General features: G+C 53.2%; 1 protein-coding gene across 3 annotated transcripts in view; it reads right to left on the reverse strand.

Moving 5' to 3' along the window:
• C24H6orf89 (chromosome 24 C6orf89 homolog) overlaps nt 1-5,343 on the reverse strand; it is a 28,004-nt gene extending 22,661 nt beyond the window's left edge. Inside the window, exon 1 of one of the 3 annotated variants that reach the window (XM_054087939.1) lies at nt 5,278-5,343. The gene's annotated coding sequence lies outside the window, so the exon portion shown is untranslated. Of the gene's footprint in view, nt 1-218; nt 370-2,871; nt 2,891-5,277 lie in introns of those variants that run through there. The other 2 variants (XM_054087940.1, XM_054087938.1) reach the window with 2 other exon arrangements.
• Between the last annotated feature and the right edge of the window lie 5,801 nt (nt 5,344-11,144).

An 11,144-nucleotide genomic window follows, 5' to 3' on the forward strand; every position in this document is an offset into this window, starting at 1 on the left:
ACCTGTTTGCAGCCGAAGTCTCAACACTTCCCTGCGTCCTAACAGTCTCTGCGGGTTCAATATCTCCTGGGGACTGAAAGAAGCCATGAAATTCCTGACAAGAGAAGAACCAGCCGAGATTCGCAGCTTGTGTAAATGAACAAAGCTTCCCAGCAATCAATGAAACTCCATTTATTCATCTATTCCAAATGAATCCGTCCCATAAAGTGATTGCTCACCCAGTACCAGAGTCAGCAATACAAAGCTGATCATCACACACGGCAGCCAAGCTGAGCTCTCCTGCGCTATAATTTCAGTCACTTATTTCAGGGTAGATTTGTTTTCATCAAATCCCCTGTCAGCAACGAGAACAGGACAGAGCAATAAGCAGCATGCGTGGGGCAAAGTTCAACAGCTTACAATTTGTTTAAATTTTCGCAACCCAATGTCCAGGCCAACTGATAATTGAGTAATAGTAACGTGATAGCAGCATGCTCTGCGGGCAACAAAAGCTCCTGTGTTCCTTGGAAAGTTTGCCTGCAGGTCATTCGCAGGCAGAAATGCCGCAGAACTAAATACCGCAGCAAGAATTGCATTGTGAACGCCAGACAGAGACAAAATGGCATTTGACAGCAAATTATTTCCCACCGTGAAATTTCAACAAGGAAGCTTGTAAGAACACACCTAGAAGCGATCAACGTTAAGATGCCAAAAAAAGAAATGTGTTCCTCTCCCACTCCCCCTGCCTGCCACAAAGGCAGAGCCTCGCGATACTCAAGAGCGGCAGATGGGCTGAAGAAAAGATGCAAAGAAATTGCTGGACAAGCGAATAGCTGCCAACTTGAGAATCCCATTGTCAGAGAGCTGTTGTAGGCTTGGAAAAACACTGTTTGGGGAAAGGAAGCATCTGTGAGGTCTTGCTTTGTTTCCGAGCTGAGAAAATGCTAACCTAGATCAAAGTGCAACAACTGAAAGTCTTTCTGGAGAGACAGAGTTTAGCAATGCATTGCCCTGGAAAGCACAGACAGAGGACCGTCACGTGAAAACAAGTGGCAATGGGAATCGGACCCCTGTGCCCTTTAGCTCCAGGTTCTGTCTGAGAGCAGGAACCAGCTCCTGGATCCTGCATGCTGCTTCACCCACCTCGCTCTGCAAAGTCTGTTGCTGCACTGCAAGATTTGTAGAACTTCACACAGGTCCTCTCTGCACACACCTAGAGCACAGCCTGCCTTTTAAAAGCACAACTCTGTTTTGCTCACTCAATAACAAGCTGACAAGCACGGCATAACTTGTTCTGGCTGCTCCCACTGGACAGATCAGCTCTATACGTAAGCATGGATCGAGAAATAACATTCTCTTCTTAGGCAACCAAACTTTAAATTATTATTTGCTTTTAAAGAACTGGCAGACAACTCTCCCCCTAAACTATGGGCTTCTACAAGCAGCTAGAACTCAAGAAGTGGCATTTTTAATATCTCTTTTCTGCAGCGCAAGGTGTAGTTTCAGTAAAAAAACACTTTTCAACAGGACTACCAGCTTCAGCAGTCGCTCCTCTACCCCCAGGCTCAGCTCCCTGTTCTGCTCTTGCACATTTGTTTATGCGGTCACATGGTGAATCAGATCAGGAAAATGATCTGGCTGAAAAGTAACTCCTATTTGTTTGGTCAGCAGCTGCCTAAGCATCCAACTCAAGCAGTTCATGTCAGATGTTACATTAATATTAGTGTCAAATATCTAGCCACAGCCTTAGAAACATCAGAAGAGTAAAATACCAAATTAAAACCTAACCCCAAGCACGCGATGAGAACACGCTGCACTACATTGCCAGGTTAATTAGCTCCTGGCCCTGTTCTACAGCCATTCCTTGTGTTCCATGCAAATATTTGTCCCAGATCTTACCACCTGAGCAGCCCCATGGGCTCGCAAAGCTGCCCCAAAGCAGGTTTAATCAATAATATCTCATTACAGATCCTAAGCTCTCCAAGGCAGGGACCTTTTCTTCTTGTCTGTAAAACACCTGGCACACACTTGGCTCTATAAAAAAAAAAATAAACTGCTTTACTAACTCTTTCATTTATGTAATACCCTGATTCATATAATGAGCAAGAGCCAGCACATCTGCAGGATATCAAATGCCTTTTTTCCTCCCAGCTTTTATGATTACTTTAGTTGCCTCAACGCTGCAACTGGTGGGCTAAATAGTCTGAAAGGTTATGTAGCCTCCCCTGGCCCTGTATGCCAAAGCTTTCACCTGTAAAGCTCTCCCAAGCTCAATTCCAGCAGATTCAGAGAGCTTCCCCTGTTCACAGGATCTGCCTGGAACCACTTGAAACAATTACCCTTATAGAAATGCTGTCAAACACAGCAGTTTCCCCCTTTCCAAAGAGCAGAAGTATCTCACTATGATAAAATCATAGAAACATAGAATGGGTTGGAAGGGACCTTTAAAGATCTCAGTTCTGGAGATCTGTATTCAAACCCTTAGCAAACGCCTTTGTTGACAACCCCTGAGAGTCACCGACACCAAAACCGAACCGACGCTGCTCGCTGACAAACTCAACAGTAACCCATGTCCTCAGCTGGGAAACAAGGCAGCAGGCTCCCATATTGCTTTGAGAACAGATGAGGCCTTAAATAAAACCCAAATAACAACATTATTTCCCTTCCTATCACAATACAACCAATAAAGCAATCACAACAGGCGGGAAGGAGTGAAGGAGTCACAGCAGCCCCTCAGAGATCAGCTTTGTGACGAGGAAACCCAGATGTTAAGTGCTATTTTTGATGATTCCACTGCCCAAGGAGGACTGAACAATCCTCTCCGCAAATCTAGACAGCAATAGATCCCGGCTTGCCGGTTTTCCAGCCAAGCATCCAGTCCTACCCACAAACCTGAGGCATGTCCGAGTGGTGGGACTCCGAAAGCTCAGTGTTTAGAGAGAAGCGCTGTCAGAAGACTCTTTAAAGGCTTGTTTGCCTCGCTAGTGAACCTGACACAGAGATAGAAATAAACCTACGCTCTCTGCTCTAACCCTGACTGCGCTGCCCATACCCTGCTTAGGGGTCAACATTGAGAGAGAATCACTCTTAGAGGATTCTGTCGAAGGGAAAGCTTGCTCACCTTGCTGGTACCCGACACAGAGATATAAACAAACCTACACTCTCTGCTCTAGCACCAATAGAGCTGCCTCCCCTGCTCAGGGGTCTGCCCTCCGATGCCCTCGGATGCCCCCAGGACCTCTAAGAACTCTCCCCCAGACAACCACCTGAGCCCATGAACACTTTCAGCCCCCTTCAGGACCTGCTTGGAGCCCTCAGCACCCTCAGAACCCCCCTGGGAATGCTAAAACCTCCATCCCAGCACCCACCTGAGCCCATGAACACCTTGAGACCCCCCCCAGGACCTGCCTGAAGCCCTCAGCACCCTCAGACTCCCCTGGGAATGCTAAAACTCACCTTGGGGGACCCCCCGGACCTGCTTGAAGCCCTCAGCATCCTCAGAGCCCCCTGGGAACACTAAAACCTCCATCTCATCACCCACTGGAGCCCATGAACACCTTGAGACCCCTCCAGGACCTGCTCAAAGCCCTCAGCACCCTCAGACCCCCCTGGGAACGCTAAAACCTCCCTCTCATCACCCACCTGAGCCCATGAACACCTTCAGACCCCCACCCCAGCACCTGCCTAAACCCCCCTATTACCCACACAGCCCCAAAAAATCAACTTAACCCCCAGCACCACTAGACCCCCCAGCACCTTCAGAACTCCTGGGAATGACAAGACATTCCTTCCACCACCCACCTGAGCCCATGAACACCTTGAGACGCTCCAAAGCCCCTGCCTAAACACCTCATTACTCACAGAGCCCCCAAGAAACACCTGAACCTCCAGCACCCTCAGAACACCCTGGAAACGTTAAAACCTCCCTCCCAGCACCCATGAACACATTCAGACCCCTCCAGGACCTACCTGAAGCCCTCAGCACCCTCAGAACCCCTGGAAATGATAAGACCTCCTTTCTATCACCTACCTGAGCCCATGAACACCTTGAGACAACCCCCCCCCCTCAAACACCTGCCTAAACCCTCCTATTACTCACAGAGCCCCCAACAACCACCTGATCCCCCAGCACCCTCAGAACCTCTGGGAATGATAAGATATACCTTCTATCACCCACCTGAGCCCACGAACACCTTGACACCCCTCCAGCACCTGCCTAAACCCTCCCATTGCCCATGAATACCTTCAAACTCCCCCAAGACCCATTCGAACTCCCATCACCTTCCCCCTGCATCACCCACCTGAGCCCATGAACACCTTGAGACCCCTCCAGAACCTGCTTGAAGCCCTCAGCACCCTCAGATCCCCCTGGCAACGCTAAAACCTCACCTTGGGACCCCCCCCCAGGACCTGCTTGAAGCCCTCAGCACCCTCAGACCCCTCTGGCAACGCTAAAACCTCCTTTTCATCACCCACCAGAGCCCATGAACACCTTGAGACCCCTCCAGGACCTGCTTGAAGCCCTCAGCACCCTCAGAACTCCCTGGGAACGCTAAAACCTCCCTTTCATCACCCACATGAGACCATGAACACCTCGAGACCCCGCCCCAGGACCTGCTTGAAGCCCTCAGCACCCTCAGATCCCCCTGGCAACGCTAAAACTTCACCTTGAGACCCCCCCAGGACCTGCTCAAAGCCCTCAGACCCCCCTGAGAACACTAAAACCTCCTTCTCATCACCCACCTGAGCCCATGAACACCTTGAGACCCCTCCAGCATCTGCTTGAAGCCCTCAGCACCCTCAGACCCCTCTGGCAACACTAAAACCTCACCTTGGGAACACCCCAGGACCTGCCTGAAGCCCTCAGCACCCTCAGACCCCTCTGGCAACGCTAAAACCTCACCTTGGGAACACCCCAGGACCTGCCTGAAGCCCTCAGCACCCTCAGACCCCCTTGGCAACACTTAAACCTCCTTCTCATCACCCACCAGAGCCCATGAACACCTTGAGACCCCTCCAGGACCTGCTCGAAGCCCTCAGCACCCTCAGACGCCCCTGGCAAAGCTAAAACCTCCCTCTCATCACCTACCGGAGCCCACGAACACCTTCAGACCCCCCCTGGACCCCTTCGAACCCCCATCCCCTCCCGCTGCCCCCCACCCCGGGCATCGCCTTTATTCCCCCCCGAGGCAGAGAAGCCCCAGCTCAGCCCTTCGGCCATTAACGCCCCATCCCCACAGGTCAGCGGGCGGCGGCGCCCCCCCGGGCCCCCTCCCCGGGTCCCCCCCCCGGGCTCACCCCGCTCCGCCGCCCCGGCTGCGGCTCCGCCCGCGATGGAGGCGGCACCGCCCGGGCCCGCCGCTTCCTCTTCCGCCACCGAGCGGGGACACCGGGATGGGGGGGGGGGGACACCGGGGGGAGGGGGGGGCAGCGGAGGGGTGGGGGGACACGAGGCATGGGGGGACACGGGGGATGGGGGGGATAGTGGGGATGGGAGGACACAGGGGGATGGGGAGAGGACAGGGGGATGGGGGGACACCGAGGGATGGGGGGGACATGAAGAATGGGGGGGACAAGGAGGGATGGGGGACACACCAGGGGATGGGGGGGGGCACGGGGGATGGAGGGGACAAGGAGGGATGGGGGGTACGTGGGGGATGGGGGGACACGGGGGGAGAATGGGGGATGGGGGAACAAGGAGGGATTGGGGGGACACGGGGGGATGGGGGAGACAAGGAGGGATTGGGGGGACAAGGAGGAATGGGGGACACGGGGCATGAGGGGACAGGGAGGGATGGGGGGACATGGAGGGATGGGGGTAGAAGGGGGATGGATCGACACAGGGGGATGGGGGGACAAGGAGGGATGTGGGAGATGAGGAGGAATAGGGGAGAAGGAGGGATGGGGGACAAGGAAGGATGGGGGAGGAGGGGGATGTGGGAGACAAGAAGGAATGGGGGAGACGAGGAGGGATGGAGAGGACAAGGAGGGATGGGGGGACACGGGGGGATGGGGGGACATGAGGGATGGGGGACAAGGAGGGATGGGAGGACATGGGGGATGGGGGGAGAAGGGGGATGGGGGACAAGGAGGGATGGGGGGTACATGGGGGATGGGACACGGGCATGGGAGGGACAAGGAGGGATGGGGGATATAGGGGATGAGGGGGACAAGGAGGGATGGAGAGGGCGAGGGATGGGGGGACAGCAAGGATGGGGGGACACGGGGGATGAGGGGGAAAAGTGGGGATGGGGACAAGGAGGGATGGGGGGACAGCAAGGATGGGGGAATACCGGGGGTGGGGGGGACAAGGAGGGATGGGGAGGACAAGGAAGGATGGGGGAGAAGGAGGGATGGGAGGACACGGGGCATGGGGGACACACAGCGAGGATGGGGGGACAAGGAGGGATGGAAGGACATGGGGGATGGGGGGTACACGGGATGGGGGATGTACGGGGGGATGGGGGATAGGGGGGCGACACCTGGGAATGGGGGGTGACACTGGGGGTGGAGGGAGGACACTGCGGGGGACACTGGGGGATGAGGGGGCCATAGAGGGTGAGGGGACACTGAGGATGGGGGAAGGATGACAGTGGAGGGGACACCAGGGGCAGGGAGGGCACTGGGAGATGGAGGGGACACTGGGGGATGGGGGGGACACCAGGGCTGGGGGGACCTCGCCTGCAGCCTTCCTGGGGTTCCCGAGACCCCAACAGCATCCAGAACGCAGCCCCATGTTGTCTCTGAGACCCCACCAGCATCTGCAACGCAGCCCCCCTGTAGCCTTACAGCACCCACAAAAGCCCAAAGCACCCCCAATGTCCCCAAGACCCCCACCAGCATCCAGAAGGCAGCCCTCTATCCCCCCCAATTCCACCTCACAGCACCAATCAGAAGCCTCCTCTGGACCAGTTCCAACACTTCCATCTCCTTCTTATGTTGGTGATTCCAGAAGTGGACACAACACTCCAGGTGAGGTCTCCCAAGAGAGGAACAGAGGGGCAGAATCCCCTCCCTCCCTGCTGGCCACGCTGCTTTGGATGCAGCCCAGGACATGGTTGGTTTCTGGGCTGTGAGCTCACGTTGCCGGCTCCTATCGAGCTTCTCATCCCCCAACACCTCAAGTCCTCCTTAGGGCTGCTCTCAATCACATCATCCCCCTTCCTGCACTGGAATCACGGATTGCCCCAACCCACGTGTAGGACCTTACAGTTGGCCTTGTTGAACCTCATGAGGGTCTCACTGTCTGTCCAGGTCTCTCTGCATGACATCCCGTCCTTCTGATGTGGTGACTGCCCCACGCAGTCACTCCAGTTAGAACTCCAGGAGGGAATCTTATACCAGTACCGTGTTACTGTTAAATTGGATGTATCCGATGTTATCTCTTTTTTTTTTTACTTATGAAGTTAGTATTGTATCTCTGCAAACCAAGTGTTTCTGGCTTCTTAGGCTGAGCAGCGATGGAAGCCAAAAGAACAGGCAGGCAGTGTTTATGAAAACTTGTTTTAGCCTGAGTGTTTCTTGAACTTCTGCCTCTGCCAGGAGAAGGGTGACATCTGCAGCCGCCTGCGCTCTCCTGCAGATCGAAGCTACAGTAATTAAGAGTTGGCTTAAGCGGAAGTCCTTTTTGTTTGCTCCTTTGAATAGGTAAAGCCTTTGACAGAGTTTCTCACAGCATTCTGCTTCAGAAACTGTCAGCCTCTGATGGATGGGCGCACACTCTCCTGGGTGAAAAACTGGTTGGATGGCCCAGAGAGTGGTGGTCAATGGAGTTAACTCCAGCTGGAGGTCAGTCACAAGTGGAGTTCCTCAGGGCTCAGTGCTGGTCCAGCCCTGTTCAATGTCTTTATCAATGACCTGGATGAAGGCATTGAGTGCACCCTTAGCAAGTTTGCAGATGACACTAAGCTGGGAGGAAGTGTGGATCTGCTGGAGGGTAGGGAGGCTCCAAAGGGATCTGAACAGGCTGGACTGCTGGGCCGAGACCAATGGGATGAGGTTTAACAAGGCCAAATGCCGGGTCCTGCACTTGGGGCACAACAACCCTATGCAGTGCTACAGACTGGGGGAAGAGTGGCTGGAGAGCTGCACGGAAGAGAAGGACCTGGGGGTAATGGTTGACAGGGACTGAACATGAGCCAGCGGTGGCCCAGGTGGCCAAGAAGGCCAATGGCATCTTGGTTTGTATCAGAAACGGTGTGACCAGCAGGGCCAGGGAGGGGATTCTCCCTCTGTACTCGGCACTGGTGAGACCGCACCTTGAGTACTGTGTTCAGTTCTGGGCCCCTCACCACAAGAAGGATGTTGAGGCTCTGGAGCGTGTCCAGAGAAGAGCAACGAAGCTGGTGAGGGGCTGGAGAACAAGGGTTACGAGGAGCGGCTGAGAGAGCCTTGAGAAGAGGAGGCTGAGGGGAGACCTTATTGCTCTCTACAACTGCCTGAAAGGAGGTTGTGGAGAGGAGGGAGCTGGGCTCTTCTCCCCAGTGACAGGGGACAGGACAAGGGGGAATGGCCTGAAGCTCCGTCAGGGGAGGTTCAGATTGGATATCAGAAAAAATTCTTCACGGAAAGAGTCCTCGGGCACTGGAACAGCTGCCCAGGGAGGGGGTCGAGTCACCTTCCCTGGAGGTGTTTAAGGAACGGGTGGATGAAGTGCTGAGGGACATGGTTTAGGGAGTGTTAGGAATGGTTGGACTCGATGATCCAGTGGGTCCTTTCCAACCTGGTGATTCTATTATTCTATGATTGACTTGGGGAAGTCATTTGAGATATGACAGAGTGGCCCATGTACAAGAAGGGCCAGAGAGAGGATCCAGGGAACCTCAGTGCTGGGGAAGGTCATCTTGAGTGCTATCACACAGCACGCACAAGATACGACCTCAACGATTCTGTGAACCCCCTAAAAATTGTGGCCTTCCAGAAGGAAAAGACTGGGAGACAGCGCAAGTGGAGCTGCCTACTGCCACCCCTGGCGTGAAAAGAAAACGGGAGCAACGGGGCTCAGCTTTATGCAGCTCTCAGACATGGGCTTCAGTCCTTAATTGCAATTAAATGCATTTTCAGAGTCAGCCATTGGTTATGGCTATGACAAGCATTTTTGGTCTCTCCCCCATTCCTTTTCAGCCTTGTTTAAGTTCTTGGCTTCAACAACTTCCTGCAGCGATGAATTCTGCAGCTTAATTAAACATTTAGATTAGACATTGAGAATAATTTCTTCACCATGAGGGTGGGGAGGCCCTGTAACGCGTTTCCCAGGGGAGCTGTGGCTGCCCCATCCCTGGAGGGGTTCCAGGCCAGGTTGGATGGGGCTTGGAGCCCCTGATCCAGTGGGAGGTGTCCCTGCCCATGGCAGAGGGTGGGACTGGATGAGCTTTGAGGTCCCTTCCAGCCCAAACAATTCTAGCATTCAATGATTCTGTGATTCTGGAGTGGGAAGGTTTGCTGAGATCATGAATTATCAAAGGTGAAAGATACTTTGAAATGCAATGTGCTGATCATGTTTTCCAGTGTGGTGTTTCTCTCAACCTGGCAATGAAATATTCATTCCCATGTTTGGAGAGGAGGTTTGGAGTGGAGTAGCACTCATTTTATGCAACACCTTTGGGCATGAACTCAATCCTTTTTCTAGTCCCGATGTCCAGTGGACTGAGACATTCCTTTTCTGCTCTGTGAAGCCTTTTCTTCTGCAGATCCCTCTTCTGGGCCCCGTCCAAGCTCCCTGATCTTTCTTTGCAGCACAAATATTGCCCAGTTTGAAGGTATTGCTGCATTTGCTGCCATCTAATGGGAGGATTTAGCCTTGGGGACATCAACACTTCTTTTTTTCCAAGCAAATAAGAACGTGTCCCTGCACAATCCTGCTGCCGTCAGGCAGAGCAACATCATCCACACGTAATTGCTGCAAATTTAGTTGAAGGAAAAAGCTGATCTGATGGATGGCTCCAGCCTGGGTGAGGCCGGGCAGCTCTGTGCGGGGTCACACAGCTGGGAATGATTGTGGATCCAGTAAAAAGAACCTTTCGGGGTTGATCAGGCTGAAATGGTGTTTCTCTTTTAAAGGGCCGGACTTGCAAAGCGTGTTTTGATTTATATTATTTTAAGATAAAAGAAAAAAGCAGAAATAGCAAAGATATCCCAAACGATAAACCATAGCAAGATATCCCAATACCAAATCCAGGCACAGTCCTGCCACGGGCAGGGACATCTTTAACCAGACCAGGTTGCTCAGAGTCTTATCCAACCTAACCTTGAATGTTTCTAGAGATGGGGCCTCCATTAGCTCCCTGGGCAACCCCTGCCAGTGCCTCACCACCCTCACAGGAGAAAATTTAATCCTAAAATCTAATCTAAACCTACCTCTGCTTAGTTTAAAACCATTGCTCCTTGTCCTGTCACAACAGGCCCTGCTAAATGTCTGTCCCCAGCTTTCCTGCAGCCCCTTTCAGCACTGGAAGCTGCTCTAAGATCTCCTCGGAGCCTTCTCTTCTTCAGGATGAACAAACCCAACTCTCTCAGCCTGTCCTCAGATGGGAGCTGCTCCAGTCCTTGGATCATCTCCGTGGGCTCCTCTGGACTCGCTCCTACAGATCAATGTCCTTCCTATGCTGAGGACTCCAGAGCTGGACACAGGATGCCAAGTAAGGTCTCATGAGAGTGGACCAGAGGAGCAGAATACCCTCCATCCCTCCCTGCTGGTCCCACTGCTTTGGGTGCAAACCAGGATACGGTTGGTTTCTGGGCTGTGAGCTCGTTGGCTCCTGTCAACTACAATATATGAATATATTGCATTAAGAAAAGAAAGTCTTGTAATGATAGAGTGGAGGGAGGACAGCTTGTGGCTGAGGACAGGCTGGGGGAAGACCCATCGGCGATGGGAGCTTTGGTTGCACAGAGGTGCTGGAGCACTGAGGTGGGATGTGCCAAGGAGATAATGGCTCTAAAAGCCTCGGAAATTCCTACAGGACTTTTAGTGTAACTTACTAATGAAGCTTAAAACCCTGAGTTTTCTGAGCATGAGTGTGATCCATCAGTGGTCACTTTTCATCTCCATCTGCAAACGGACATCATTTGCACCCTTTGCTTTCGGACATCACACAGAGCTGCCCCCGTTTGAAAGGGTAATTCCGTGAGCAGGAGAACCATAAAGTCTGCTCCTGCCTGGCTCT

This window comes from Cuculus canorus, chromosome 24, assembly GCF_017976375.1.
Source record: "Cuculus canorus isolate bCucCan1 chromosome 24, bCucCan1.pri, whole genome shotgun sequence".
Taxonomy (NCBI): Eukaryota; Metazoa; Chordata; class Aves; order Cuculiformes; family Cuculidae; genus Cuculus; species Cuculus canorus.